Source organism: Eleutherodactylus coqui, chromosome 1 (genome assembly GCF_035609145.1).
Source record: "Eleutherodactylus coqui strain aEleCoq1 chromosome 1, aEleCoq1.hap1, whole genome shotgun sequence".
Taxonomy (NCBI): Eukaryota; Metazoa; Chordata; class Amphibia; order Anura; family Eleutherodactylidae; genus Eleutherodactylus; species Eleutherodactylus coqui.
Genome location: NC_089837.1, coordinates 471,875,783 through 471,903,029, shown reverse-complemented (window position 1 = coordinate 471,903,029; position 27,247 = coordinate 471,875,783).

Below are 27,247 nucleotides of genomic sequence, written 5' to 3'. Positions count from 1 at the left end.
TCTTGAAGAAAGAGGACCCATCTTCGTAGAGTCCCACCACATTTTCTTGTCCCTCCCACCAAATACCCATAATCTCCAAGAAGCACCATAGTCATATGGCCAGTTCTTTAATTGCTATGGAAAATAGGGCCGGGGATAAAGGGAAGCCCTGTCTAGTGCCATGTGACAAGGGAAATTTAGATGACGGTATGCCATTTACTGTTACGTTGGCTGTTGGAGATTTATAAATAATCTGGATCCATTTAAAAAATTGTGACCCAAATCCAAAACAACGAAGGCAGGCTTCTAAGTAGCTGCACTCCAAAAAGTCAAAGGCCTTCCTGGTATCCAGAGATGCCAGTGCCCAGGGCATATTATGTAGTCTACTCAGTTGGATGGTTGCTTGGACTCTACAAATATTTATAGTGGTAGATTCCCAGGCATAAGGCCTATCTGGTCAGCATTAATAGAAAGTATGGCTTGATTTAGTCTAGTAGCTAAGATTTTGGTTAGAATTTTGTAATCGACGTTAAGTAACAATATTGGACAATAGGAGTCGCACTCTGTGGGTTCCTTTCCAGATTTTAACAGAACTATAATAGTGTCGTCATAGAACGAGCATGGGTAGGAGCCTTCCAGATGAGCCTGACGTAATGTCTCCTGTAGGACCTTGTTTTAACTATCTCTGGTATACTCCAATAGGAAGACCGTCAGGTCCAGGAGACTTGTTTAATAGCATGTCCGCAATAGCTTTTTGGATCCCTTCTAGATTAATAGGGATATCCAGTAAAGCAACTTCCTCAGAGAGGGTTGGAAACATAAGGTCTTCCAAATAAGCTAGGGTGTCTGATAAGGATTTATCTCTCAAGGAACTATATAAATTGGCTGTTGCACGGGAGCTAGTATCGCTGGCTAGCTCACAGAGCGCCATATGTCTATCCAACCCACCCTTTCAATCATCTGTCGAACTGGGGGTATCCTGACGCCAGTGGTACGTGAGTGTGTCTGAAATCTATCTCTCAAGCAGCCCTTGGTTTGATTGAAGTCTCCCACACACAGAACGGGCACTTTGGGGTATTGATGTGCAAATGTAATGGCTGCCTGCAAGACATGTGTGTTATTGTGGGGGTATAAATGCATAAGATGACATATGGTTTGGTATCTATTTCTGCATATACAAATACTAATCTACTCTCAGAGTCTCTTCTCGTTTTGATAGGGTTCCAACGTATGGAGCAGTGAATCATAAGCGGGACTTCCCTGGAAAATAAAGTATGAAAGGCGTGGAAAGACCACTGAATCCATGTTTTTTTAGAAGGTCTATTCTGTCCAATATCAAATGTGTTTCCTGTATACTAATTATGTGGCGATAAAATTATCTAATATGGGAGACCACCGCCATTCTCTTAGCTAGGTCTCGCACATTCCAGGTAAAACATGCTAAAGACATGAGTACCTACCTATTGACACTATTCGCAGGAGATTTATATGGCAGCATAAGTTAGCAGTGCAAGTATTCAAGAAATACATATGGCAACATGTGAAAACGCCCGCAGTGTCTGTACCCTCTCCACTATCAGGCCACCTGCGCTATCACCGGTGCCCAGTGCCTCTTTAGGGGTTTATCAGCCTGACCCTCAGGTATCCAAAGGAGCAGGGTGTCGCAATCAGGCCTTAGCCTGTAGTCTCTGCGCTGCTGTTACTCCATCTCATGCAGGCAGAATGCAGAACTGCAAGACCAGGGAAGTCAGCCGAGTGGATACCTCATGGACGCCAGTTACAGCAGGAGCTCACCGTGCATCCAGGCCACCTCTATCTGCCACCACAGAAGCATCCAGGAGCCTCGTCAACAACCCGGACCAGAAGTTTCGCGTGCCGCTCAGGCGTGCCCAAGCCTCACCAGGCCACAACTCAGAGCACAAGATGGAAACGCTGCCATGGATCAGACCGCAGTTCTTCAGAGCAGTCCTGGTATGTTCCTACACCATTCCAGCGCCTCTCAGACCAGCAGTGTTCAGGATCGCTTCAGGATAATCAGTATTCCCTAGCAGCTCAGCTCAAATGCCCCCCAATTTGCCTCATTTTAGGCAAAAAAAAAGTTCCTTCCTGACTCCAATGTGGCAATTGGAATAACCCCCGAATCAACGACCCTTCTGAATTAATCAGTGATTATAACATAATAATAATCTTTATTTGTATAGCGCCATCATATTCCGCAGTGCTTATATAGACGGGGGATACAGAAAGACAAAAGTACAAAAATTACAGAACCACGGTTACATAGTAATCAATTGATGGAAACAATAGGGGTGCGGGTCCTGCTCCAACGAGCTTACATACTACAAGTAATGGGGTGATACAGAAGGTAAAGGGGCTGGAGATGTGCACGGTATGGCGAGGTGGAGAGTGAGCGATGTTATACACATAGACAATGGTCAGACATTTAGCCGTGTGACGGCAGAAACAGTATGACTGCAGGAGTGGTTTATGATGGCTAGCAGGGATTGAAGTCAGTAGGTCAGGGAGCATGTTATCAGGCGGAGTACAGAGGGGTTTGTTTAGGGAATTCGGTATGCCTCCCTGAAGAGGTGCGTTTTTAGAGCACGCCTGAAGTTCTGCGAGTCCTGGATTGCTCGGGTAGCCTTTGGTAGTGCGTTCCAGAGGACCGGTGCTGCTCTGGAGAAGTCTTGGAGGCGGGAATGAGAAGTTCGAATTAAAGGGGCGCTCAGTCTGGTTTCGTTAGCAGAGCGGAGAGCCCGGGCTGGTTGATGGATTGAGATGAGGGAGGCGATGTAGGGGGGCGCTGCACTGTGGAGGGCTTTGTGGATGAAGGTGGCGAGTTTAAATTGAATTCTGGATTTAACGGGCAGCCAGTGCAGTGACTGGCACAGGGCAGAGGCATCCGAGTAGCGGCTGGACAGGAAGATGAGCCTGGCTGCCGCATTCAGGATGGATTGGAGAGGGTAGAGTCTGGTGAAGGGGAGGCCGATCAGCAACGAGTTGCAATAATCGAGCCGGGAGTGGATGAGGGCAACAGTAAGCGTTTTTAGCGTGTTCACAGTGAGAAAAGAGCGGATTCTTGCGATGTTCTTGAGGTGCAGCTGACATGTTTGGGCCAGAGATTGGATGTAGGGGGTAAAAGAGAGATCAGAGTCAAATATGACCCCAAGGCAGCGGGCATGTTGTCTAGGAGTTATGGTGGCGCCACACACTGAGATGGAGATGTCAGGAGGAGGTCGGTTAGTGGAGGGTGGAAATACCAGCAGGTCAGTTTTAGAGAGGTTTAGTTTTAGGTAGAGAGAGGACATAGTGTTAGAGACAGCGGACAGACAGTTAGTGATATTTTGGAGTAAAGGTGCAGAGATGTCACGGGAAGAGATGTATAGCTGGGTGTCATCAGCCTACAGGTGGTATTGGAGGCCAAATCTCCTGATGGTTTGTCCAATAGGGGCTGTGTAGATAGAGAAAAGAAGGGGGCCGAGGACAGAGCCCTGGGGGACCCCAACAGCAAGGGGAAGAGGAGGGGAGGTAGAGCCAGCAAAGGAGACACTGAAAGAGCGGTCAGATAGGTAGGAAGAGAACCAGGAGAGGGCAGTGTCCTTTAGGCCAATGGAGCGTAGCAAACTGAGGAGGAGTTTGTGGTCAACAGTGTCAAATGCTGCGGAGAGGTCGAGGAGGATCAGTAGGGAGTAATCGCCCCTCGATTTGGCTGTCAGTAGGTCATTGGATACCCTTGTAAGGGCAGTTTCTGTCGAGTGTTGAGGTCGAAAGCCAGACTGTAGGGGGTCTAGGAGAGAGTGCTCTGATAGGTAGCTTACAAGGCGGGAGTAAACCAGCCGTTCTAGTAGTTTGGAGATGAAGGGGAGGTTTGAGATGGGTCGGTAGTTGGCAGCATCAGTCGCGTCCAGAGTCGGCTTCTTTAGCAGTGGGGATATGATGGCGTGTTTGAAAGAAGAGGGAAAGATGCCAGAGGTCAGAGAGAGGTTGAATATAGTGGTGAGATGGGAGATGACCACTGGGGAGAAGGAACGGAGAAGGTGTGAGGGGAGGGGGTCGCTAGCGCAGGTGGTGGGGCGAGCAGAGAAGAGCAATTTGGAGACTTCTTCCTCTGTCGCTGGTCTGAGTACAGACAGTGAGCAGGAGCTAGATGCAGTGCTGACAAGACTAGGGTCAGGGCTAATCTGGGGTTGGGAAGTTATTTCCTGACGGATGTCATCAATTTTCTTTTTGAAGTAAGCAGCCAGCTCTTCGGCACCGGGGACTGTGGTTTAGGGCTGAGAAGGGAGTGAAAAGTATCAAAGAGCCTTTTAGGGTTGTGGGATAGTGAGGAGACTAGAGAGGTGAAATAGACTTGTTTGGCGTGGTGGAGGGCAAGGTTGTAGGTTCTAAGCATGAATTTGTAGTGGAGGAAGTCTGCGGATGTTTGCGATTTCCTCCACAGCCGTTCAGCACTTCTAGAGCACCGCCGGATGAAGCGCGCTTGAGGCGTGTGCCAGGGTTGCTGAGGTCTACATCGGATGGCTCGGGTCCTGGGGGGCGCCGCTTCATCCAGGGCATGTTTGAGAGCGGTGTTGTAGTGAGCGGCAGCTAGGTTGGGGCAGGTGAGGAGAGAGATGGGGGACAGAGAGGACTGTAGGGATTCAGCAAAGTTCTGGGTGTGAATGGCCTTAAGGTTCCTGTAGGTACTGTAGGTAGGTGGGTCTGGAGAGATGTTAGGGAGCGTGACAGAGAAAGAGAGGAGGTTATGATCCGAGAGCGGGAGAGGGGAGTTAGTGAAGTTGGAAGCAGAGCAGAGCCGGAGGAAGACCAGATCAAGAGTATTGCCATCCCTGTGAGTGGGAGAGGCTGTGAGTTGAGAGAGACCAAGGGAGGAGGTGAGTGAAAGAAGCTGAGAGGCAGATGGGGAGTTGGGGTCATTAGTGGGGATGTTAAAATCACCTAAGATGAGGGTTGGAATTTCACAGGATAGGAAGTGGGGGAGCCAGGCAGCAAAGTGGTCCAAAAACAGGTGCGCAGCACCTGGGGGGCGGTAGATAACTGCTACTCGCATGGACAGCGGGCGGAAAAGCCGTAGCATATGTACTTCAAAGGATGGAAAAGTGAGTGAGGATACAGGGGGGATGACCTGGTAGGTGCATTTCGGGGAGAGAAGAGCACCTACTCCTCCGCCAGGCCTGTCATCTGGTCTCGGGGTATGGGAGAACTGCAGGCCATTGTAAGACAGTGCTGCAGGGGAGGCCGTGTCAGACTGCTGTATCCACGTTTCTGTGAGAGCTAGCAGATTTAAAGATTTAGCAGTAAAAAAGTCGTGGATGGTGGGGAGTTTATTACATGCTGACTGGCAGTTCCAGAGCGCACATTTAAAGGAGTCAGGGGAGGGTATGCATGGGCTAGCAGTTGGGCTTGGGGATTTTATTAGTGAGCCCGGTAGGGGGTAATAGCTAGGAGCAGTGGAGGGTGGGCCAGGATTGGGAGAGATATCCCCAGCAGCTAGTAACAGCAGAATAGTGAGGGTTAGCAGATGGTTAGGAGATTTGTGAGGAGGACTGTTATGTTTGTTAGTGGCATTAGGGGGTTTGAGGCTAAGCAAGAAGGTAAAGAGTGCATGCGAGCTGTGCATAGGTGAGGACAGGAGAGAGGAGCTGATGTGAATAGAGTGCCCCAGAGGTTGGCACATATAACATATAATATTGTATCGTTCAAGAAAAGCATCCAGGCCCCTCTTAAACTCTTTTATCGAGTTCACCATCACCACGTCCTCAGGCAGAGAGTTCCACAGTCTCACTGCTCTTACAGTAAAGAACCCCCTTTTATGTTGGTCTAGTAAAACCTTCTTTCTTTTAGACGTAGAGGACGCCCCTTGTTACAGTCACAGTCCTGGGTATAAACAGATGATGGGAGAGATCCTTGTATTGTCCCCCGATATATTTATACACAGTTCTTAGGTCTCCCCTCAGCCGTCTTTTTTTTCTAAACTCAATAATCCCAATTTTGATGACCTCTCTGGGTATTATAGTTCACCCATTCTATTTATTGCTTCAATTGCCCGCCATTATATACCCGCTTAAGCTCTGATATGTCCTTCTTGAGTACCAGTACCCAAAACTGTATACACTATTCCATGTGTGGTCTGACCAGTGACTTGTAAAGAGGAAGAATAATCTTCTTCTCATGTGCTCTTAGACCACATTTAACCCCTTACTGATGCAGCCATTTTTCCCATTTTTGTTTTTAGCTCCACCATTTTAAAAAATTGTAACTCCCTAATTTATTCCTCGACGTAGCTGTATGAGGAAGTCCAAGGGGCGCGGGCAGACTATATTAAATAGGAAACCCACAAGTGGATTACCTTGTTTCGTCTATGTTACTAGTGACGCCACCGTTCCTTCCTTCGCGGTGATCTCTCTGTAGAATAAATAAGAGTCCACACACTGGGTAGAATTCAGTAGGCCAAACCAGGAACGGTCGGTAAAGTCGTTTACTGAGTAACTTGCAATAACAGTTCACAACAGTCCTCTTTACATCCACCAGCATGTTAGTGAGGGTTTAGAACACGTGAAGGGACATGGAGGAAACATGGGAGAAACAGGGTAACTTACACAGGCCTAATTACCTGTGGTTCCCTGGTCCCGGAGACCAACTCTTAGGAAACTCTACTAAAACTCTACTGATCCACTCTCACGGAACTTGAGACACTCTTCACCTCATACTGCACGTCTGGAAAATACTCCACATAATAAGAAAAGTAGAAGAAGGGGTTTGTGACAACCACGCAGATGGCAGAAAAGACTAGAAGACTAGACCTCACTCGAACATCTTGCACCCACATATATAAAATGAGGTCACATGACATACAAATAGATACTTTTCCAGACATAAACCAGACAGTAACTCATTCAGTGCTGCAAAGGTGCAATACACATCATATTCATATACATAGAAGACAGTGGAAAAACACAGAAACACAAGACTACATAGATCATTCAGAAACTTCCCAAACACATGTACACATTAAATTCTGTACACTACATAGGCTTTGTGCCGTTTTTTGGCCAAGATAACTACAAATCGTAATTAAAAATGCATCCATTGCATAAAATGGCTGCAAAATACTGTGCTATTTCTGATAAGGGGCAGTCTTGCTTGCTACTTTTGGTGCCTGGTGACTTCACCATTATTATTGGATAGCTTTTCAGCCTATGTGCCGTATCATTGATCTGCTTGCCTTTAATTGCAAAACATACAAAAAAAGCGAAAATGTTGAAGGATGTACTGTATCAATAAATTTAAAAAAAACAGCGCTCCAGCGATATTGATAAATGGATTCAAAGAACTTACTTCACAGGGGTGCCTTGTCACGTGTCATGCCGTCATGCCGTTGCTATATACCGCGCTCTCGTGAATGGGAACCAGAGGCGTAACTATAGAGGATGCAGGGGATGCGGTTGCACCCGGGCCCAGGAGTCTTAGGGGGACATGAGGCCTCTCTTCTCCATATAGGGAACCCAGTACTGTAAGTAAAGCATTATAGTTGGGGGCGCTGTTACAGGTTTTGCATCTGATGGGAACTACTGTATTGCAAAACTATGCACTCACCCATAAGATGTTTATTTCCAGAATGCTCCGTTCTCCAGATATTGCAGATATTGATTCCTCTGCACTCTGGGTGTTTACTGCTCATTGACAGGGAAACAGAACACCTCTCCTATGCAAAGCAAAGGAGGCCGGTACCAGCACACTACTTTCATCTAAATCTGATGGCTGGGATCTCAGAAGCACATACGCACTAGCTTTCCTCCCGGCCACCAGCTACCGTCGTGTTCTGCTATTTCTTTCCATAGAAAAGGTGGTCTTAGTTCCTGGTAATGAGCAGTAAACTGCCAGAGGGCCAAGGAATCAATATCTGCAGTATCTGGAGAATGGAGCATTTTGGAAATAATGGGTGACTGCAATGTTTTACGATTTCAAACACCCTGAAATAGGATTCCTGAGATGGAAATGCCCCTTTTAAGTTCAAAAAACCCCATAAAGCTATTACATCAAAATGAGTAGATTTTATGTATACTACTTAACTGCAAATGCATGTGCAGGAGAGAGATTACACAATATGTAGGAATGCAGTGCTGAATATTTACAGGTTCTAATATTATCCAGGATCTGCTCTCTCCCATGGGCGCCATGTACTGTTATCGGGGCAATGAAAGAGATTCATATGCAGATGAGCAAAGTAAATAATATTAATAATTAAAGTTGATCATGTATAAACAGAATTTCAGAAAACATTCTGTATAACATACACAAGCTGTACATATATAATTATATACAGGAGATACGCATTTTATACCAGCATGCTCCATATCACTATATACAGGAGATGTATAACGTATACCAGCTGTACATCTATAATTCTGTAACAGTATATACCCAGGTTACATCAGCATGGTCTATATCTCTATACCCATCTACTGTATATAATTAAGTTTGGTTTTTTTTCAAACTCCTGCTTTCCTGTGGAATCCATGGCCCGTCCACGGATCAGACTGTTTTCATTGACTTCAATGGGAACTGCACTGAAATGGAGCATGTTGCAATTTAATTTCCGCATCGAAAGTGTTATGATCGGGTGGGCAGACTAAGCACGGGACCCACACGATCGTACCAAAAAGGGACTGGATGCGTTCACAGGTTTCTGGCAAACTAACCCTGTGCTACACGGGAGGTTGACATGGCCCTACCTAAGCGGGGACATTGCCCCAATAAGGGCAGCCCAGTGGTCTTCGGATCTGGGCCCTAGCTGATCCTAGGAGCCACGCACCAGAACAGGACGCATTCACATGCCACATGACAGGGACTGAACAACAGGACACAGAGCCAGAATACACAGCATACAGCAGCCAAAATGCAACCACTACTAACAGATAGGAAGCTGAATATAAATACCAGGTATTAGTTGACATTTTGTACAAAACATGAAAGCTAGCGGGCCACTTCACAGCTCCTGGCTATACCGCTAGTCCCTACACTAACCAGGAGTCCAGCAGCACCAGACATAGTTCACATAGCAAGCTGCAACAGAACAGGACACAGATCACAGGTCACACAGCAAGCTTGCACAAAACTGACAGAATATAAATGAACAAATTTACATGAACCAGCAAGACACAGATCACACAGCAAACTTCAACTGACAAGGATTCATGACTGCTCACCCTGAACACCAGACAGACACTGACCAGGAGCTGAGTTTATATGTGAGCACAGACCCAGGAGATTGACCAGCAGGAAGTACCACACCCAGGCAGCTCAATCATTAACCCTGAGAGTGCTGTGCTGCTGGAAGCAAAGTAGTACAACATGTCTCAGCAGCACACGTAACAGAAAGATCCGCAAATCAAATCTGCATGCTTTATTTCAGTGCGAATACCCATGCTTCTCTATGGGCGGCTTTGAATTGTGGATCGCAATTCAAATCCACCCGTGGACATTGGGCCTTGATTAAGTGTAATCAAATAAGTTCCTCTTTATTCTGCATTGCAAGAGAGTTTTATAATAATTCCGCAAACAAGGGAATGTCCTATATGAACAGCAAGTGATTTTGAGATAGAAGAACTTATCAATTTCTAAGCAGAGTCTTATTTCATAGAACCCCTAAATTTCTGTCTGATAGAGCTTGTGATGTGTGTCAGCCTTAGGTCTATTTATGTACAAAGCGTTCCCTGTTAAGGAAAAGAGGAAGTTACATTTTATAACCACAGAGCAAATTGTGTCTTTTATTTGCAAACACTTAGCAAAACTTCTTTAATGTATTTATAATTAATAGATCAAAGAGTTCATCAGCAACCTATGATGTGCATTAGAGTGTACATATACATACATATACCTACACAAAGCATAGAAAGATGGATGTAAGGGTGCATTCAAACGACCGTATATCGGCTGGGTTTTTACGCCCAGCCGATATACAGCGTCTTTCTTTGCAGGGGGAGGAGGCTGGAAGAGCCGGGAGCAGTACTCTCCGCCCCTATGCACTATTTGCAACGAGAAAAGGTGGAATGGGGGCGGGGCTAAGTTTCAGGAATTAGCCCCGCCCCATCCCACCTCTCCTCATTGAAAATAGTGCAGAGGGGCGGAGAGGGGGTGGAGAGGTGGCAGAAAGGGGGCGGGAGCTCAGAGCACTGCTCCCGGCTCTTCCAGCCTCCTCCCCCTGCAGAGAGAGACGCCGTATATCGGCTGGGCGTGAAAACCCAGCTGATATACAGTCGTGTGAATGCACCCTTAGAAAGAAAATGGAATTACTATAGATTCAATCATGTTATATTCTTTCACATCGCTATATATAGGTTACATAGCTTATACCAGTAGTGCATATATAATTCTATACAGGAGATACTCAGGTTATACCAGCATGCTCCATATCACTATGTACAGGGGGATATACATAACCTGGATATCTCCTGTATAGAATTATATATGTACAGGTGGTATAACTTATACCAGCCATACATGCATGATTACATGCGGTACATACCTGCTTGCACCGCTCACTCCACTCTCCTTCTCACTATCAGGCACGGCCGGCCAGCCGGACCAATCACGCGTCCGGTAGTGCGCTGATAGGCTGCAGTTGTGACCAATCACAACTGCAGTCTCTCGGTGAAAGGAAGTACTGCATACTGGGGAAGTCAGCAGCCTGTTATTGGCTGCTGGCTCCCTGAGTAATGGCCCTTCCATTCGGGAGTGCCATCCACAGCCTGCCCGTGGGCCACTGCGGTAAAACAGCATATGGCTTTCTAAGGCCCCTTTACACACTTTTTTAAAACACCAACAAATAATCAGTTCTCGAAAAATCACCGCAGGATATCTGAACTGAAGGATATGTCCAATTAGTCGTTCCTCCCCGTTGGGTAATGTGTGTCATTATTGCTTAGCATACGGATCTCACCAGAGCCGTGAACTAGGCAGCAATTGTCGTTTTAAATTTCGCTCCAAGCAGCACTTACATTTACCGATAGCGTCAGCAATGACTACCTCTTTCAGTGGCAGGAAGAATAAAGATAGAGGACAGCTTAGGGCCGCTTCCACACGAGCTACAAAATCATGCGATTTTGTAGCGATGCGACAGTGCTACAAAACGCATATATGAGAAGCTCATGGTTTCCAATGGGTTCTTTCACATGAGCGATGTTTTGCAGCCTGCGACATTGCTAGAATACAAAATCGCGGCATGCTCTATACAGCTGTGATTTGCTATGTTTTGTAGCCCATGTTTCCCAATGGAGCCTTGCTTTCGGTTGCATCGCAAGAAAACACGGTTTTCGTGCGGTGTGATGCAACTTTGACAATAGGAAATCCTACTGTCAAAGCCCTAAACTAAGCCCAAGGTGCAGAAAAAAAATACACATACATCACCTAAGTGCTGTCAGCCCGGCTGCATCTTCTTCCTAGTCCCCAGCACTGGTCTTCAGCTTCTCTTCTAGACGGGGATTGAAAAATCCCAGCCTCCAGGAAGCGCTGGCTGTGATTGGCTGAGGGTCAAAGGAGAGAGAGAGAGAGAAAGAGAGAGAGAGAGACCGACCAAAAAGCTCAGGGCCCGGCGGCCCACATACAAAAATGCTCGAGTCTCCCATTGTAGTCAATGGGGTTCGTTACTTGAGTAGAGCTCTCGAATTTTACGAAAAGCTTGACTCGAATAACGCAGACCCGAGCATTTGGGTGCTCGCTCATCTCTAACCTAGACACTTCAAACTGGATTTTCAGTGGTAAAACAAAAAACATTTGCTAATATATTACAAGATTGATGATACACACATAGGCTATTAGCTGAGCTGAAGTTGTGTCATTGTTCATTTAAACTCATTAAAAAAGATCCGGTGAAGAGTTATTACATTTACTTACATAGGATGTGCACTTCCATCTAATGAGCTGAGCGCTGGAGGACATGTGCTCAGTCATTGTCCTCATAGCCAGGTCTCTCCATAGTGATCCTTTGTTCACGGCAGAGCAGCAAATAGATATAACTTTCTGAGCATCTGAGAAGGAGCAGAGCCTCTGATCTAACATGGCGGTGTACCTCAGAAGACTCCTCTTGTTTATATTGGAAGGTGAGAAGGGATATTTATCAGCTACTAGAGGGGGAAGGAAAAGGATTCTGCTCAGAGTCCACCCCATCAGTACAGATTTGCAGCAGCACCAAGGGCGACACCATGCTACGCTCCAGGTGTAGTAAAGCCTGCCTACAGCTCTGGGGAAGTCAATAGTATCAATGCCTTTGTCATCCAGGAGCGGCCTACACAATATGGCCACATGAGGCCGGCATTGTCTTGCACCAAGAGGAACAAAGGCGTGATGCTTCAGCATAAGGTCTGACAATGGCTATGAGAATTTCATCCTGGTACCTAACGGCTGTCAGGATACCACTGGTTATCATGTCAATGTTTGTACTACACTCAACAATATCCCATCCCAGACCATCACCAACCCAATGACAAACAGGTCATGCCGGATGATATTGCAGGCAGCATAATGTTCATTATGGTATCTCTCATCCTATCTGTCATGCATACTCGGTGTGAACTTGCTCACCAAGCTGCAGTAGCAGACCTTCCAATTTTGGTGTTCTCTGGCGAATGCTAATCGAGCTGCATGGGGTTAGGCTGTGAACATAGGTCTCACTACAGAATGTTGGACCTTCGTGAAGTCTGTTTCTAAAAGTTTGGTTAGGAACATGCAGACCAACAGCCTGCTGGTGGTCATTCTGCACGTTTCTTCTAGTGTTCTTTCTCACACAAAGGAGCAGATATTATTCTGATGGTGGGTTGATACCCTTCTATAGTCTTTGCCAGCTCTCCTAGTGCAATGTCCCATGTTCTATTGCAACACAGCGGACTTGGATCCACTGTGCCTCTGAACCAATTTGATTTAGTAATAGATCTGAGGGCTGTACCTGGAGGTTCCTGGTTTTCACCCTTTAGCCCCACCAATCGGAATATGGTATTAACTTTGCGAAACTCCAGACTGCTACCCCAGGAATAGTCTTGGTTAAGAGGCAGTTGATGCAACTTGGTGAGGAATACCGTAGACTGAGATGTAGTTGAAGTCATAGTAGTTTTACCATTCTTTGCTCCTGCGGTGTGTCAAATGACTTTCATGTTCCAGGGAGGTTCCAGATACAGGTCACAAGGACTGGAAGATACTACTAGCCTTGTATATGGGATGTAACTGATGGTGTTCCATTTGGGGCTTGCAGCTGGGAATCACTCCTGCAGCTAATGTATTGCTTATTCCGAATAACATTTTTAAGGGGTTTAGAGTTTCAAAACTATGTAAAAAATTGTGCTCCACCCTATAGACTAATGCACAGAATAAAGCCATGGTAGCACATCATTAATACTAAAGTCACATTTCCAGGTCATGATCTTGACATAGTTATCTTACTGTGGTATCTAATGGCTCTAATTACTATGTCACATGTCGAAGGGACATAATGTGATCATGGACAACACATCACTGTGACTGTTTTTTTTACATTTATGTCATTTAGAAATACAAAAATCACCATATTTGACACTGGTTCAATAGATAAAAAACTTCCCCCGCTCTCCAAGGGTTAAATTATCATAAACCCTAAGGTCCGTAGGTTAAATAAACCAGTATTTTTAGGTAGTGCTACGAGTTTCGCGTCAATACTACGTCTTTTTCAAGCAAAAATTACAATTACAATCTTAAAACCACACCTATATATATCCAACATATCATATAGAATAGACTTACACATGTGGTGCTTGCCGCGAACGTCGTTATGCCTCCGGCTGGCGCATCATCCCATGGGAGGAGTTTTGGGTCATATGATCAGAGGTCTCACTATGTGGAACACAACATTCGCTCCACCTACTTTTTCTTCATTCATAAATTGTTTGGAGGGCTGCGTGCGCTCCATTTGAGAAGTGATAACGTTATACTGTCCGCCGTACTAGGTCCGCATGGCTCCACACAGTTTATATTTGTATTTCATTCATAAAGAGTGAGATCATGTAAACATTAACATAATGAAACGATTCAGAATTACTTCTTCTGTCAAATGATAGAGGAAATTGTATAAAATGTAAATGTATACGCATTTATACTTAACGCATATTTATCAATAAGCATAGTTTAATTTATCCTTTTCTTAAAAACATTTTTTGATCACTGGATCGCAGGATTCTAGCTCAGCACTTCACATAGAAGTAAACCGCTGAGCGAGAAGCCCGCAATCCAGGGATTATCTGCCTGTCTAAACACTCTGCACGAGTGCTAACGACCTTAGTGGTGACATCAGCGCCCGTGCGGTCGTTTAGACAACTCTCCCCCTAGTTTTTGTATTTGTATTCTTGTGGTCTTATCAGTAAAAAATAATGTATTAATTTGTAAAGGCCCTTTTACACGCAACAGTTATCGCTCAAAATTTGTTCAAACAGCTGAAAATGAGTGATAATCGTTACATGTAAACACGAGCAGCCATGCACTATTTAGTCACTTATCCTTAGTTAATTAGTGCTGGTTTTTAGCTGGCACAAAAACCATGGTTTGATCACTCAAAATGCGTTCCATTTGAATGGAGTTTTGATTGGCTGTTGAGCTGCTGCATGATGGGTTTTGTTTGCCTTGCATACATAATCAGTACACTGTTTACTCAAGTGTGTTATGTACTCAGTCAGGAGAAGACCATGGACTCCTGAGGGGCAGATAACGATTGCATAAACACACGCCCAGCTTTGCAAACAACTCATGGAGGAAATGCAGATGATTAAAAGCCATTATCTGTATGTGTAATTTTAATAAAAAATGTCCAGTTTGTTCAGTAGTGCGTTTTTTTAAGCGAAAATCGTTACATGTAAAAGGGCCTTAAGTGTTAGACTTTTGTTTACAGCAATGAGGTGTACAGGGTGTTGATCCACTGTGACTGGACAGTATACTTTACTTTGCCCTGTTTTGCCCTATAAATAAAGCTAAGAATGGGTTAGGCTCCTCAGAAAGAGCACAGCAGTGACTTCACACAGTTGATGTCTCTTGTTCTTTCTCTTATAATCATCCTTAATTAATTTGGACACATGAGAGAACTCAGTTCCCAGTAGCCTTTTCTGATTCTAAATTTGAAGGTGATTTCCAACAGTTACTTGGTGGAGAACTCGAGCAGACTAAGAAATGTCAAATATGGATGGAGGCTTAGCACAAGTAAATTAATAGCTGCAGTAAGTAACAATTTTCTTTTTTGCAACTATTTACTGCTGTTTTTTTTTCTCTCATCAGACAATTCGTGGATTCATCATCTGCTTAAATGATTTCTCCTGTATGAATTGAATGTCTTGTTTATGTTGATCTTAGTTAATCTATATGTTCTATTAAGGTGGAAATAGTAAGAGATTCTTTTGGACTTGTGTGTGTTTATAACATCGCTTCATTTGTTAGACTCACAGACAAAAAGAACAAAAAATGTATGATGTACAATTTCAAGCTGCTTCCCTTCCTAAGCTACCAAACAGAGAAAAATGTACAAGCTGAAATATAGTGGCTGATCTCAGTAATAGAGATGAGCGAACGTACTCGTCCGAGCTTGATACTCGTTCGAGTATTAGCGTGTTCGAGATGCTCGTTACTCGAGACGAGTACCACGCGATGTTCGAGTTACTTTCACTTTCATCTCTGAGACGTTAGCGTGCTTTTCTAGCCAATAGAAAGACAGGGAAGGCATTACAACTTCCCCCTGCGACGTTCAAGCCCTATACCACCCCCCTGCAGTGAGTGGCTGGCGAGATCAGGTGTCACCCGAGTATATAAATCGGCCCCTCCCGCGGCTCGCCACAGATGCGTTCTGACAGAGATCAGGGAAAGTGCTGTCTTGCTGGAGTTGCTATAGGGAGAGTGTTAGGAGTATTTTAGGCTTCAAGAACCCCAACGGGAAAAACAATCTACTTGGGTTGCCTGTGACTGTCCTCAGTGTACTGGGTCTGTGCTGGGGGTAGTTGTCCTAATTCATACGCAGCCAGCTAAGTGTTACAGCAGGCTTGCGCAAAATTATTTCCTGGCTCTGTGTTGGCTGTTACATCACCGCTGTATTCCAGTCCACAGTGCAACAGTCTGCAGTTATTTTACATACTCCAGGGCCAGTAGTGGTGACGCAGAGAGAGAAGACATATACAGTGTATATAGGCAGTGGGCCTTTCCAAAAACATTTGGGAAAAAAAATCTATTTGGGCTGCCTGTGACTGTCCTCAGTGTACTGGGTCTGTGCTGGGGGTAGTTGTCCTAATTCATACGCAGCCAGCTAAGTGTTACAGCAGGCTTGCGCAAAATTCTTTCCTGGCTCTGCTGTGCGTTCCGTAAGCGAAGTCAGCCTCCAACCACAGGCCAATAAGTGCCACATTTAATTACAGCGTTCTGTTTCTGCACTACTGGTAATACAGCATGCTGAGGGGTAGGGGTAGGCCTAGAGGATGTGGACGCGGGCGAGGACGCGGAGGCCCAAGTCAGGGTGTGGGCACAGGCCGAGCCAGTGCGGTGGCCAGGGGTAGAGGCAGGGCCAGACCGAATAATCCACCAACTGTTTCCCAAAGCGCCCCCTCGCGCCATGCCACCCTGCAGAGGTCAAGGTGCTCTACGGTGTGGCAGTTTTTCACAGAGATGCCTGATGACCGACGAACAGTGGTGTGCAACCTTTGTCGCGCCAAGATCAGCTGGGGAGCCACCACCACCAGCATGCGCAGGCATATGATGGCCAAGCACCCCACAAGGTGGGACGAAGGCCGTTCACCGCCTCCGGTTTGCACCACTGCCTCTCCCCCTGTGCCCCAACCTGCCACTGAGATCCAACCCCCCTCTGAGGACACAGGCACTACCGTCTCCTGGCCTGCACCCACACCCTCACCTCCGCTGTCCTCGGCCCCATCCAGCAATGTCTCTCAGCGCAGCGTCCAGACGTCGCTAGCGCCACTGTTTGAGCGCAAGCGCAAGGACGCCGCCACGCACCCGCACGCTCAAGCGTTAAATGTGCACATTGCCAAATTGATCAGCCTGGAGATGCTGCCGTATAGGCTTGTGGAAACAGAGGCTTTCAAAAGCATGATGGCGGCGGCGGCCCCGCGCTACTCGGTTCCCAGTTGCCACTACTTTTCCCGATGTGCCGTCCCAGCCCTGCACGACCACGTCTCCCGCAACATTGTACGCGCCCTCAGCAACGTGGTTACTGCCAAGGTCCACTTAACAACGGACACGTGGACAAGCACAGGCAGGCAGGGCCACTATATCTCCCTGACGGCACATTGGGTGAATTTAGTGGAGGCTGGGACAGAGTCAGAGCCTGGGACCGCTCACGTCCTACCCACCCCCAGAATTGCGGGCCCCAGCTCGGTGGTGGTATCTGCGGCGGTGTATGCTTCCTCCACTAAACCACCCTCCTCCTCCTCCTCCTCCAACGCAACCTCTGTCTCGCAATCAAGATGTGTCAGCAGCAGCAGCACGTTGCCAGCAGTCGCTGTCGCGCGGCGTGGCAGCACAGCGGTGGGCAAGCGTCAGCAGGCCGTGCTGAAACTACTCAGCTTAGGAGAGAAGAGGCACACAGCCCACGAACTGCTGCAGGGTCTGACAGAGCAGACCGACCGCTGGCTTTCGCCGCTGAGCCTCCAACCGGGCATGGTCATGTGTGACAACGGCCGAAACCTGGTGGCGGCTCTGCAGCTCGGCAGCCTCACGCACGTGCCATGCCTGACCCATGTCTTTAATTTGGTGGTTCAGCGCTTTCTGAAAAGCTACCCATACTTGTCATACCTGCTTGGAAAGGTGCGCCGGGTCAGTGCACATTTCCGCAACTCCAAGACGGACGCTGCCACCCTGCGGACCCTGCAACATCGGTTTAATCTGCCAGTGCACCGACTGCTGTGCGACGTGCCCACACGGTAGAACTCTACGCTCCACATATTGGCCAGGCTCTATGAGCAGCGTAGAGCTATAGTGGAATACCAACTCCAACATGGGCGGCGTAGTGGGAGTCAGCCTCCTCAATTCTTTACAGAAGAGTGGGCCTGGTTGGCAGACATCTGCCAGGTCCTTGGAAACTTTGAGGAGTCTACCCAGATGGTGAGCGGGGATGCTGCAATCATTAGCGTCACCATTCCTCTGCTATGCCTCTTGAGAAGTTCCCTGCAAAGCATAAAGGCAGACGCTTTGCACTCGGAAACGGAGGCGGGGGAAGACAGTATGTCACTGGATAGTCAGAGCACCCTCATGTCTATATCTCAGCACGTTGAGGAGGAGGAGGGGGAGGAGCATGAGAAGGAGGGGGAAGAGACAGCTTGGCCCACTGCTGAGGGTACCCATGCTGCTTGCCTGTCATCCTTTCAGCGTGTATGGCCGGAGGAGGAGGATCCTGAAAGTGATCTTCCCAGTGAGGACAGCCATGTGTTGCGTACAGGTACCCTGGCACACATGGCTGACTTCATGTTAGGATGCCTTTCTCGTGACCCTCGCGTTACACGCATTCTGGCCACTACGGATTACTGGGTGTACACACTGCTCGACCCACGGTATAAGGAGAACCTTTCCACTCTCATTCCCGAAGAGGAAAGGGGTTCGAGAATGATGCTATACCACAGGGCGTTGGTGGACAAACTGATGGTAAACTTCCCATCCGACAGCGCTAGTGGCAGAAGGCGCAGTTCCGAGGGCCAGGTAGCAGGGGAGGTGCAGAGATCAGGCAGCATGTACAGCGCAGGCAGGGGAACATTCTCCAAGGCCTTTGCCAGCTTTATGGCTCCCCAGCAAGACTGTGTCACCGCTCCCCAGTCAAGGCTGAGTTGGCGGGAGCACTGTAAAAGGATGGTGAGGGAGTACGTAGCCGATTGCCCGACCGTCCTCGGTGACGCCTCTGCCCCCTACAACTACTGGGTGTCGAAGCTGGACACGTGGCCTGAAGTCGCGCTGTATGCCATGGAGGTGCTTGCTTGTCCTGCGGCTAGCGTCTTGTCAGAGAGGGTGTTTAGTGCGGCTGGGGGAATCATCACGGATAAGCGTACCCGCCTGTCAACCGACAGTGCCGACAGGCTTACACTCATCAAGATGAACAAAGCCTGGATTTCCCCAGACTTCTCTTCTCCACCAGCGGACAGCAGCGATACCTAAGCAATACGTAGGCTGCACCCGCGGATGGAAGCATCGTTCTCTATCACCATCAAAAACGTGGACCTTTTAGCTTCATCAATCTGTGTATAATATTCATCCTCCTCCTCCTGCTCCTCCTCCTGAAACCTCACGTAATCACGCCGAACGGGCAATTTTTCTTAGGCCCACAAGGCTCAGTCATATAATGTTTCTAAACAATTTTTATACATTTCAATGCTCATTAATGCGTTGAAACTTGCACCTGAACCAATTTTTATTTTAACTGGGCTGCCTCCAGGCCTAGTTACCAATTAAGCCACATTAACCAAAGCGATTAATGGGTTTCACCTGCCCTCTTGGTTGGGCATGGGCAATTTTTCTGAGGTACATTAGTACTGTTGGTACACCAATTTTTTGGGGCCCTCGCCTACAGTGTAATCCAATTAATTTTTTGCCCACCTGCATTACAGCTGACGTTACATCAGCTGTGCTGGGCACTGCAATGGGATATATTTATGTACCGCCAGTGGCTTCCTGGCACCCACCCATGCTGTCGGTCCACAGGGACTTCACAATAGGGAGTTGTACCTGCCTGTGTCTATGAATTAAAAAGCCCGGTTAGGTTGGGGCATGCAGTGTGGGCCGAAGCCCACCTGCATTTAATCTGACGTTAGCTCTGCTGTCCAGGGCACTGCAATGGGATACATTTATGTACAGCCGGTGGGTTCCAGGGAGCCACCCATGCTGTGGGTGCACAGGGAATTCCCATTGCGGAGTTGGGGATTCCCAGTTGTACCTGCCTGTGACTATTTATAAAAAAACGCGGTCTGACTGGGGCATGCAGACACCTTGACAGAATGAATAGTGTGTGGCACATAGGTTCGCCATTGCTATGCCCACGTGTGCAGCTCCTGATGGCGGTGGCACAGGATTATATTTCTCATTGCTTCTGTACAGCATTGTGGGCTATCGCCCCACCCCTTTTAAAGAGGGTCGCTGCCTAGCCGTGCCAACCCTCTGCAGTGTGTGCCTGCGGTTCCTCCTCATGGCAGACGCACTTATAAATAGACATGAGTGTGGCGTGGCATGAGGGCAGCTGAAGGCTGCGCAGGGACAATTTGGTGTGCGCTGTGGACACTGGGTCGTGCAGGGGGGGGGGGTTGGGCAGCATGCAACCCAGGAGAAGTGGCAGCGGAGTGTCATGCAGGCAGTGATTGTGCTTTGTTGGAGGTAGTGTGGTGCTTAGCTAAGGTATGCATTGCTAATGAGGGCTTTTCAGAAGTAAAAATTGTTGGGAGGGGGGGGCCCACTCTTGCCGCTATTGTGGCTTAATAGTGGGACCTGGGAACTTGAGATGCAGCCAAACATGTAGCCCCTCGCCTGCCCTATCCGTTGCTGTGTCGTTCCCATCCCTTTCTTGAATTGCCCAGATTTTCACAAATGGAAACCTTAGCGAGCATCGGCGAAATACAAAAATGCTCGGGTCGCCCATTAACTTCAATGGGGTTCGTTTTTCGAAACAAACCCTCGAGCATCGCGAAATTTTCGTCCCGAGTAACGAGCACCCGAGCATTTTGGTGCTCGCTCATCTCTACTCAGTAACCTTGTGTGCCCTGACAGACAGACTGCTAGAATAGGGAGAAATCTCTTTTTTCCGGTGAAGTTGGGTCATAAGAATTAGAACTTACATTCGAGGTTGAAAAACAAGACTTGTTTATAATCATAGAGTAGTGCATGTCAATAACCTGTACAAATAAATGTAGCACGTTGTGAGAGTGATCTGTGCTGGATAGATGTACATTGTGTAGAAGGTTTCAGTCTCAAACTGATAGTTTTGTGTTTATTAAGTTTAATCGCTACCTAATTAGAAGGTTGCGGCAATCGGAGTCTGGGACTCTGGACTAATGGATTAAAGACTTCAGGGAAGTTTTACTTTTAGAATGACATTGCAGCAGTGATTCCAAATTGGCAGATTAAAATACTTTGGGGAAGTGTCCATTAAGAAATTGATAGTTTGGAGAATGAAATAGCAGCTGCAGCTCATCTGGGATGAGTAAATTGTCTGAGACAAAGGAGATGACCCAGTGGAGGTCATGCTCAATCAGGCAGCCCTTTCCGCAGGCGGGGATTTACTGAATTAAATTCATTAGAGTGACGGGACCCAAGCGGCTAGACACATCTGAGCCTTGCAGACAGGTAAGCATAGATTTATTTAAATTTTTTACTACGACAAGAAATGATTTTCAGGGAAGGGCTTATATTTAAAGCCTTTCCTTAGAAATCACTGCAGTAGTTGCTGGCAGACCATTGCTTTCAATGAGGCTGCTGGCAGTAGCTGTGACCCCATTGAAAGCAATGGTGCACTGGACCCTCACTGCGCGTAAGGGATTAACAGCAGGGGTCACTGTCCCAATGCACCCCCGCTGTTGCAGCGGGAGGCCAGCTATTGGTGACAGCCAGCTCCCACTGCCGGATAGCACGGGATCTCTTATGATCTCACGCTGTCCTCAGGGCGTAACTGTGCGTCCTGTTGTGCTAAGGATCTCCCTGCCAGGACGCACAGTTACGTCCTGTGGGGGAAATGGGTTAAACGGGTTCTGTCATTTAAAAAAAACTCTATGCTTACTATTCCTCCCCTGTCAGTCTACTTACCAGATCTTCACCTCACTGATCTTCTCCTGTCTCCTGCAGTCCGGGGGGATCACCTCACCTCCAGCTAGCTGATTGCTCTGCTTCCTGTGAGGTTACGTACATTGCTGGCAATCTTCTTCCTGCCAGCCAATGTACATTATGTCACAGCTCACAGGCCAGCAAGGGGAGTGCCGATCTACTTCAAAGACTGCTCATGCACGCTGTCTCGGCAATACATCAGAATTCCTCCCTAGCCAGTAAACACTACAGCACAGGAACGTGACCTTCACTGACCCAGCCAGAAGGAGTTTGAGAAATGCAGCCTTCATAACAAGCCGGCCAGCATGCGTTGAGGTGACCGGAGCATTGGAGAAGCTCAGCAAGGAGAAGATGTGGTATGGAGACTGACGGGGAAGAAATAGGTGAGTATAGAATTTTTTCTTTAATGACAAAACTCCTTTAAAGTGTATTGTATTTTCAATCTGGGTAACAAACAGTAGCCCTAAACCACAGCCCCCTGTGACGGATTTCAGTGCTGAAGAGCTGGCTGCTTACTTCAAAAAGAAAATTGATGACATCCATCAGGAAATGACTTCCCAATCCCAGACTAGCCCTGACCCTAGTCTTGTCAGCACCGCATCTAGCTCCTGCTCACTGTCTGTACTCAGACCAGCGACAGAGGAAGAAGTCTCCAAATTGCTCTTCTCTGCTCGCCCCACCACCTGCGCTAGCGACCCCCTCACACCTCCTCCGATCCCTCTCCCCAGTGGTCATCTCCCATCTCACCACTATATTCAACCTCTCTCTGACCTCTGGCATCTTTCCCTCTTCTTTCAAACACGCCATCATATCCCCACTGCTAAAGAAGCTGACTCTGGCCGCGACTGATGCTGCCAACTACGACCCATCTCTAATCTCCCCTTCATCTCCAAACTACTAGAACGCCTGGTTTACTCCTGCCTTGTAAGCTATCTATCAGAGCACTCTCTCCTAGACCCTCTACAGTCTGGCTTTCGACCTCAAAACTCGACAGAAACTGCCCTTACAAGGGTATCCAATGACCTACTGACAGCCAAATTGAGGGACGATTACTCCCTACTGATCCTCCTCGACCTTTCCGCAGCATGTGACACTGTTGACCACAAACTCCTCCTCAGTATGCTTTGCCCATTGGCCTAAAGGACACTGCTGTCTCCTGGTTCTCCTCCTACCTATCTGACCGCTCTTTCAGTGTCTCCTTTGCTGGCTCTACCTCCCCTCCTCTTCACCTTGCTGTTGAGGTCCCCCAGGGCTCGGTCCTCGGCCCCCTTCTTTTCTCTGTCTACACAGCCCCTATTGGACAAACCATCAGGAGATTTGGCCTCCAATACCACCTGTATGCTGACGACACCCAGCTATACACCTCTTCCCGTGACATCTCTGCACCTTTCCTCCAAAACATCACCGACTGTCTGTCCGCTGTCTCTAACACTATGTCCTCTCTCTATCTAAAACTAAACCTCTCTAAAACTGACTTACTGGTATTACCACCCTCCATTAACCGACCTCATCCTGACATCTCCATGTGGCGCCACCATAACTCCTAGACAGCATGTCCGCTGCCTTGGGGTCATATTCGACTCTGATCTATCATTTACCCCCTACATCCAATCTCTTGCCCGAACATGTTAGCTGCACCTCAAGAACATCGCAAGAATCCGCTCTTTTCTTACTGTGGACACGTTAAATGCTTACTGTTGCCCTCATCCACTCCCGGCTCGATTATTGCAACTCGTTGCTGATCGGCCTCCCCTGCACCAGACTCTACCCTCTCCAATCCATCCTGAATGCAGCAGCCAGGCTCATCTTCCTGTCCAGTCGCTACTTGGATGCCTCTGCCCTGTGCCGGTCACTGCACTGGCTGTCCCGTTAAATACAGAATTCAATTCAACTCGCTACCTTCATCCACAAAGCCCTCCACAGTGCAGCACCACCCTATATTGCCTCCCTCATCTCAATCCATCAGCCAGCCCAGGCTCTCCGCTCTGCTAACGAAACCAGACTGAGCACCCCTTTAACTTCTCATTCCCACCTCCAAGACTTCTCCAGAGCAGCACCGGTCCTCTGGAACGCACTACCAAAGGATACCCAAGCAATCCAGGACTCGCAGAACTTCAGGCGTGCTCTAAAAACGCACCTCTTCAGGGAGGCATACCGCATTCCCTAAACAAACCCCTCTGTACGCCACCTGATAACATGCTCCCTGACCTATTGACTGAAATCCCTGCTAGCCACCATTTACCGCTCCTGCAGTCATACCGTTTTTGCCGTCACACGGCTAAATGTCTGTCCATTGTCTGTGTATAGCATCCCTCACTCTCCACCTCGCCATACCGTGCACATCTCCAGCCCTTTACCTTCTGTATCACCCCAGGACCCTCACCCCTATTGTTTCCATCAACTGATTACTATGTAACCGTGTTTCTGTAATTTTTGTATTTTGTCTTTCTGTATCCCCCCTGTCTATGTAAGCGCTGCGGAATATGTTGGATGTTGGCGCTATACAAATAAAGTTTATTATTATTAAAAAGTTTATATTAAATACATGCCAAAAAGGCTATTTATATGTACTGCACATCACAGGTAACACCACTTGCTTGGATTGAATGTCTGACAACAAATAAAGATCTATGTCATACTTTCCAATGTATTCTAACTGTAATATATATTGCTATTTTAAGGGTGTCATGTTTCAATCCGTAGATAGGTGGATAATTGCTGTACATCTAGATGCAAGCACCTTTCTGGTATTAGCACCGTAGTCATTGCTGCATCTCTCACAGATGAAGTCACAGATATAATTCTGGAATATGATGTAATTCTACAGGTCCTTAATGGAGTTCATGAAATTCTTCATCAGACATGAACCAAGTACCTTTCTGCTACTAGGCTCACTATATATAAGGGTGCTCTGCTAACCCCATCTCATCTCACCGTTTTTTTGGCATTTCATGATAATGGAAATTGCCTTGCTATTTCATTCAAAATATGGTAGAATGGAGAATCAGCATATGTTTTCTTCCACCGCTATTCACCCAATGATTCATCAATGGTGTTTTTGGCAGACTTGAATTTTCTACATTTTGTACAGCGAAATCCTTCATAGCCTTCACCTCGGTCTGCATGACGCTTTGTTGCTGGATGAACAGTGTAGGTGCATCCATTGATTCCCAGCAAGTGTTGTTGCTACTGCTCAAGATGCTCATTAGAAAGGAGCAAGTTGAGAAAACTGTGTAGCTGATTTTTCCATAGCGATCAGAGCACAAAATTCGAACATACCAGGATCAACAGCCATGATTTGACCAGTCAAATGTGAAAACAGTCTTTATTGCCCCCAGCAACCAATCACAGTTGACCTCTTATTTTACAACAGTAACTTGCTACTGGGAACAAGGACAGTTTCCATAAGTCACAGCTGACTTCTCATTTTACCACCGACACACGTGGACACATGCTGTAGTAAGATTTTCTGTGTTTAACTCGCCTATATGTGAGGGGGGGGGGGGGGGGAGGGAAGTAAGCAGAAAGTGCCTTTAACTCCTGAAATCAGAAAATTAAGAAATGTTTAAATAAAATTCCATTCCTAATGTAGTTTAATTGTTGTTGCTTTTTTGTAGATGGCTTCAGACCTTAAAAAGTCAGCTCATGCAAAAAAAAGACTATGCACTGGCCATGCAAGGTGAAGCACTACTATGACAACCACTCCTACATAGGATTTCAGCTAGGAGATAGAGCTGAAGGCACTCACTGTGGCATGTAATATAGCTGATAGTAAGACTTAAGCTGCACACAAGGTCCAGGCACTCTTTGGGAATCGCCCTCAATTATGGGCCCATTGGTGTAGTAGAAGCTTTGTAGGGTCCATGGGCAAGCCAATCAGGAATTGCAGTAGATGTATAAGACTTTTTCTCAGCACTAACTCTACTCAAATGGGTTGCAATTGTCAAAGTCCATGCTCACTCCAAAGAGTCCACTCCAGAGGCAAGAGAAAACAGGAGGGCGGATGAAGCTGCTAAGGCTGCAACTCTGTTGTCTATAATCAAGGTGATGGTGGCTTCTTTAGCCCCCCATGGAGCAGAAGTAAACTGACCTGTCTCAGACAAGTGCCATACCCCATGATAATGCATCTAATCCATGGACTGACACATCAGTCAAAGGAGGTAATGTGTCACATTGTGTCTTCTGCTTGGATTAACCCAGGGTTCAGCAGTGTGGCAACAAGGTTTGTACAGACTAGCATTGTCTGTGCCTGTCATAGCTAAGGTAAAATGGTGAAGGTACCTGCCCAACACACTCTATGACCATCTTATGTGTTTCAAAGACTGTAAGGCCTCCTTCCCACGAACGGATTTACGCCGCGTAAATTCGCGGCGAAAATCCGCTGCGTGGCCCCCTGCTATTAGGTTCTATTGAACCTAATAGCACAATGCTCACGATGCGTAATTCCAGCGCGGAATTACGCACCGCGATTTCTCCCGTCCTCACCCGCAGCATGCTCTATTTTCTGCGGGTGAGGACGGGCTGTACGCACTGACGGCTTCCATTGCAGTCAATGGAAGCCGTCCGTTCACGCTATCTCCCGCTGTAACCAGTGGGAGATAGCGTGAAAAAACGCTTTCCCGCCCACCGCCGCGCGTCATATGACGCCAAATGACGCGGCCGGCCGCGTCACGTGACACGGCCGGCCGTGCACGTGACACGGCCGGTGACGCGGCGGTGGTGGGCGGTGACGGGCGGTGACGCGGCGGTGGTGGGCGGGGAAGCGATTTCACGCTATCTCCCGCAGGTAAGTATAGGGGCTCTGGGGGGCGCCGTGACGGGCTTCACTGCGTAATATTACGCGGCAGACCCCGTCACGCTCGTGGGAAGGAGGCCTAAGTGGGCCTCATCCAACTGCCCGAGGTGGGCCGATATGAGTTCAACTTTGTCTATTTGGATTTATTTGTAGGTTGTGACCACAGCTACAGAAGAAAATATGGCTAAGAAACTCTTGTCTAAGGTAGTATGTGAATATGGAGTCCCCTGAGGGACCAAATTTTGTTAATGGAGTTCTTGAGAGGATTCACAATTTCGTAATGATTGTAAAAGTGTCTCACAAAGTAGTGGCAAGGAAGACAGACTCAAGGGGAGCTTTAACCTTTAAGATTAGCAAGGCCAAAGAGGAGAAACTGAAACCACGGATAATGTCTATTCATTACTTTATACTCTATCAGGAACACACCCAATGCCACTTAGGACTTGGAGGTTTTGTTTGGTCAGGCCCCTGGTATAGAGTTGTACTACCCGCGTCAGACACAAGCTATATACAGAAGAATTGTACAAAGCACCTGCATTTGATTAGTCCACTGATAAAGGATATGAAAGATTTATGGTTTCTAAATTAGTGTTAGCGGGTCATCTGGCCAGCATGCTATCTCTGCTCCAAATTTCTCATATTCTCCACTGATGCAAATAGTCCCCTCCGAGG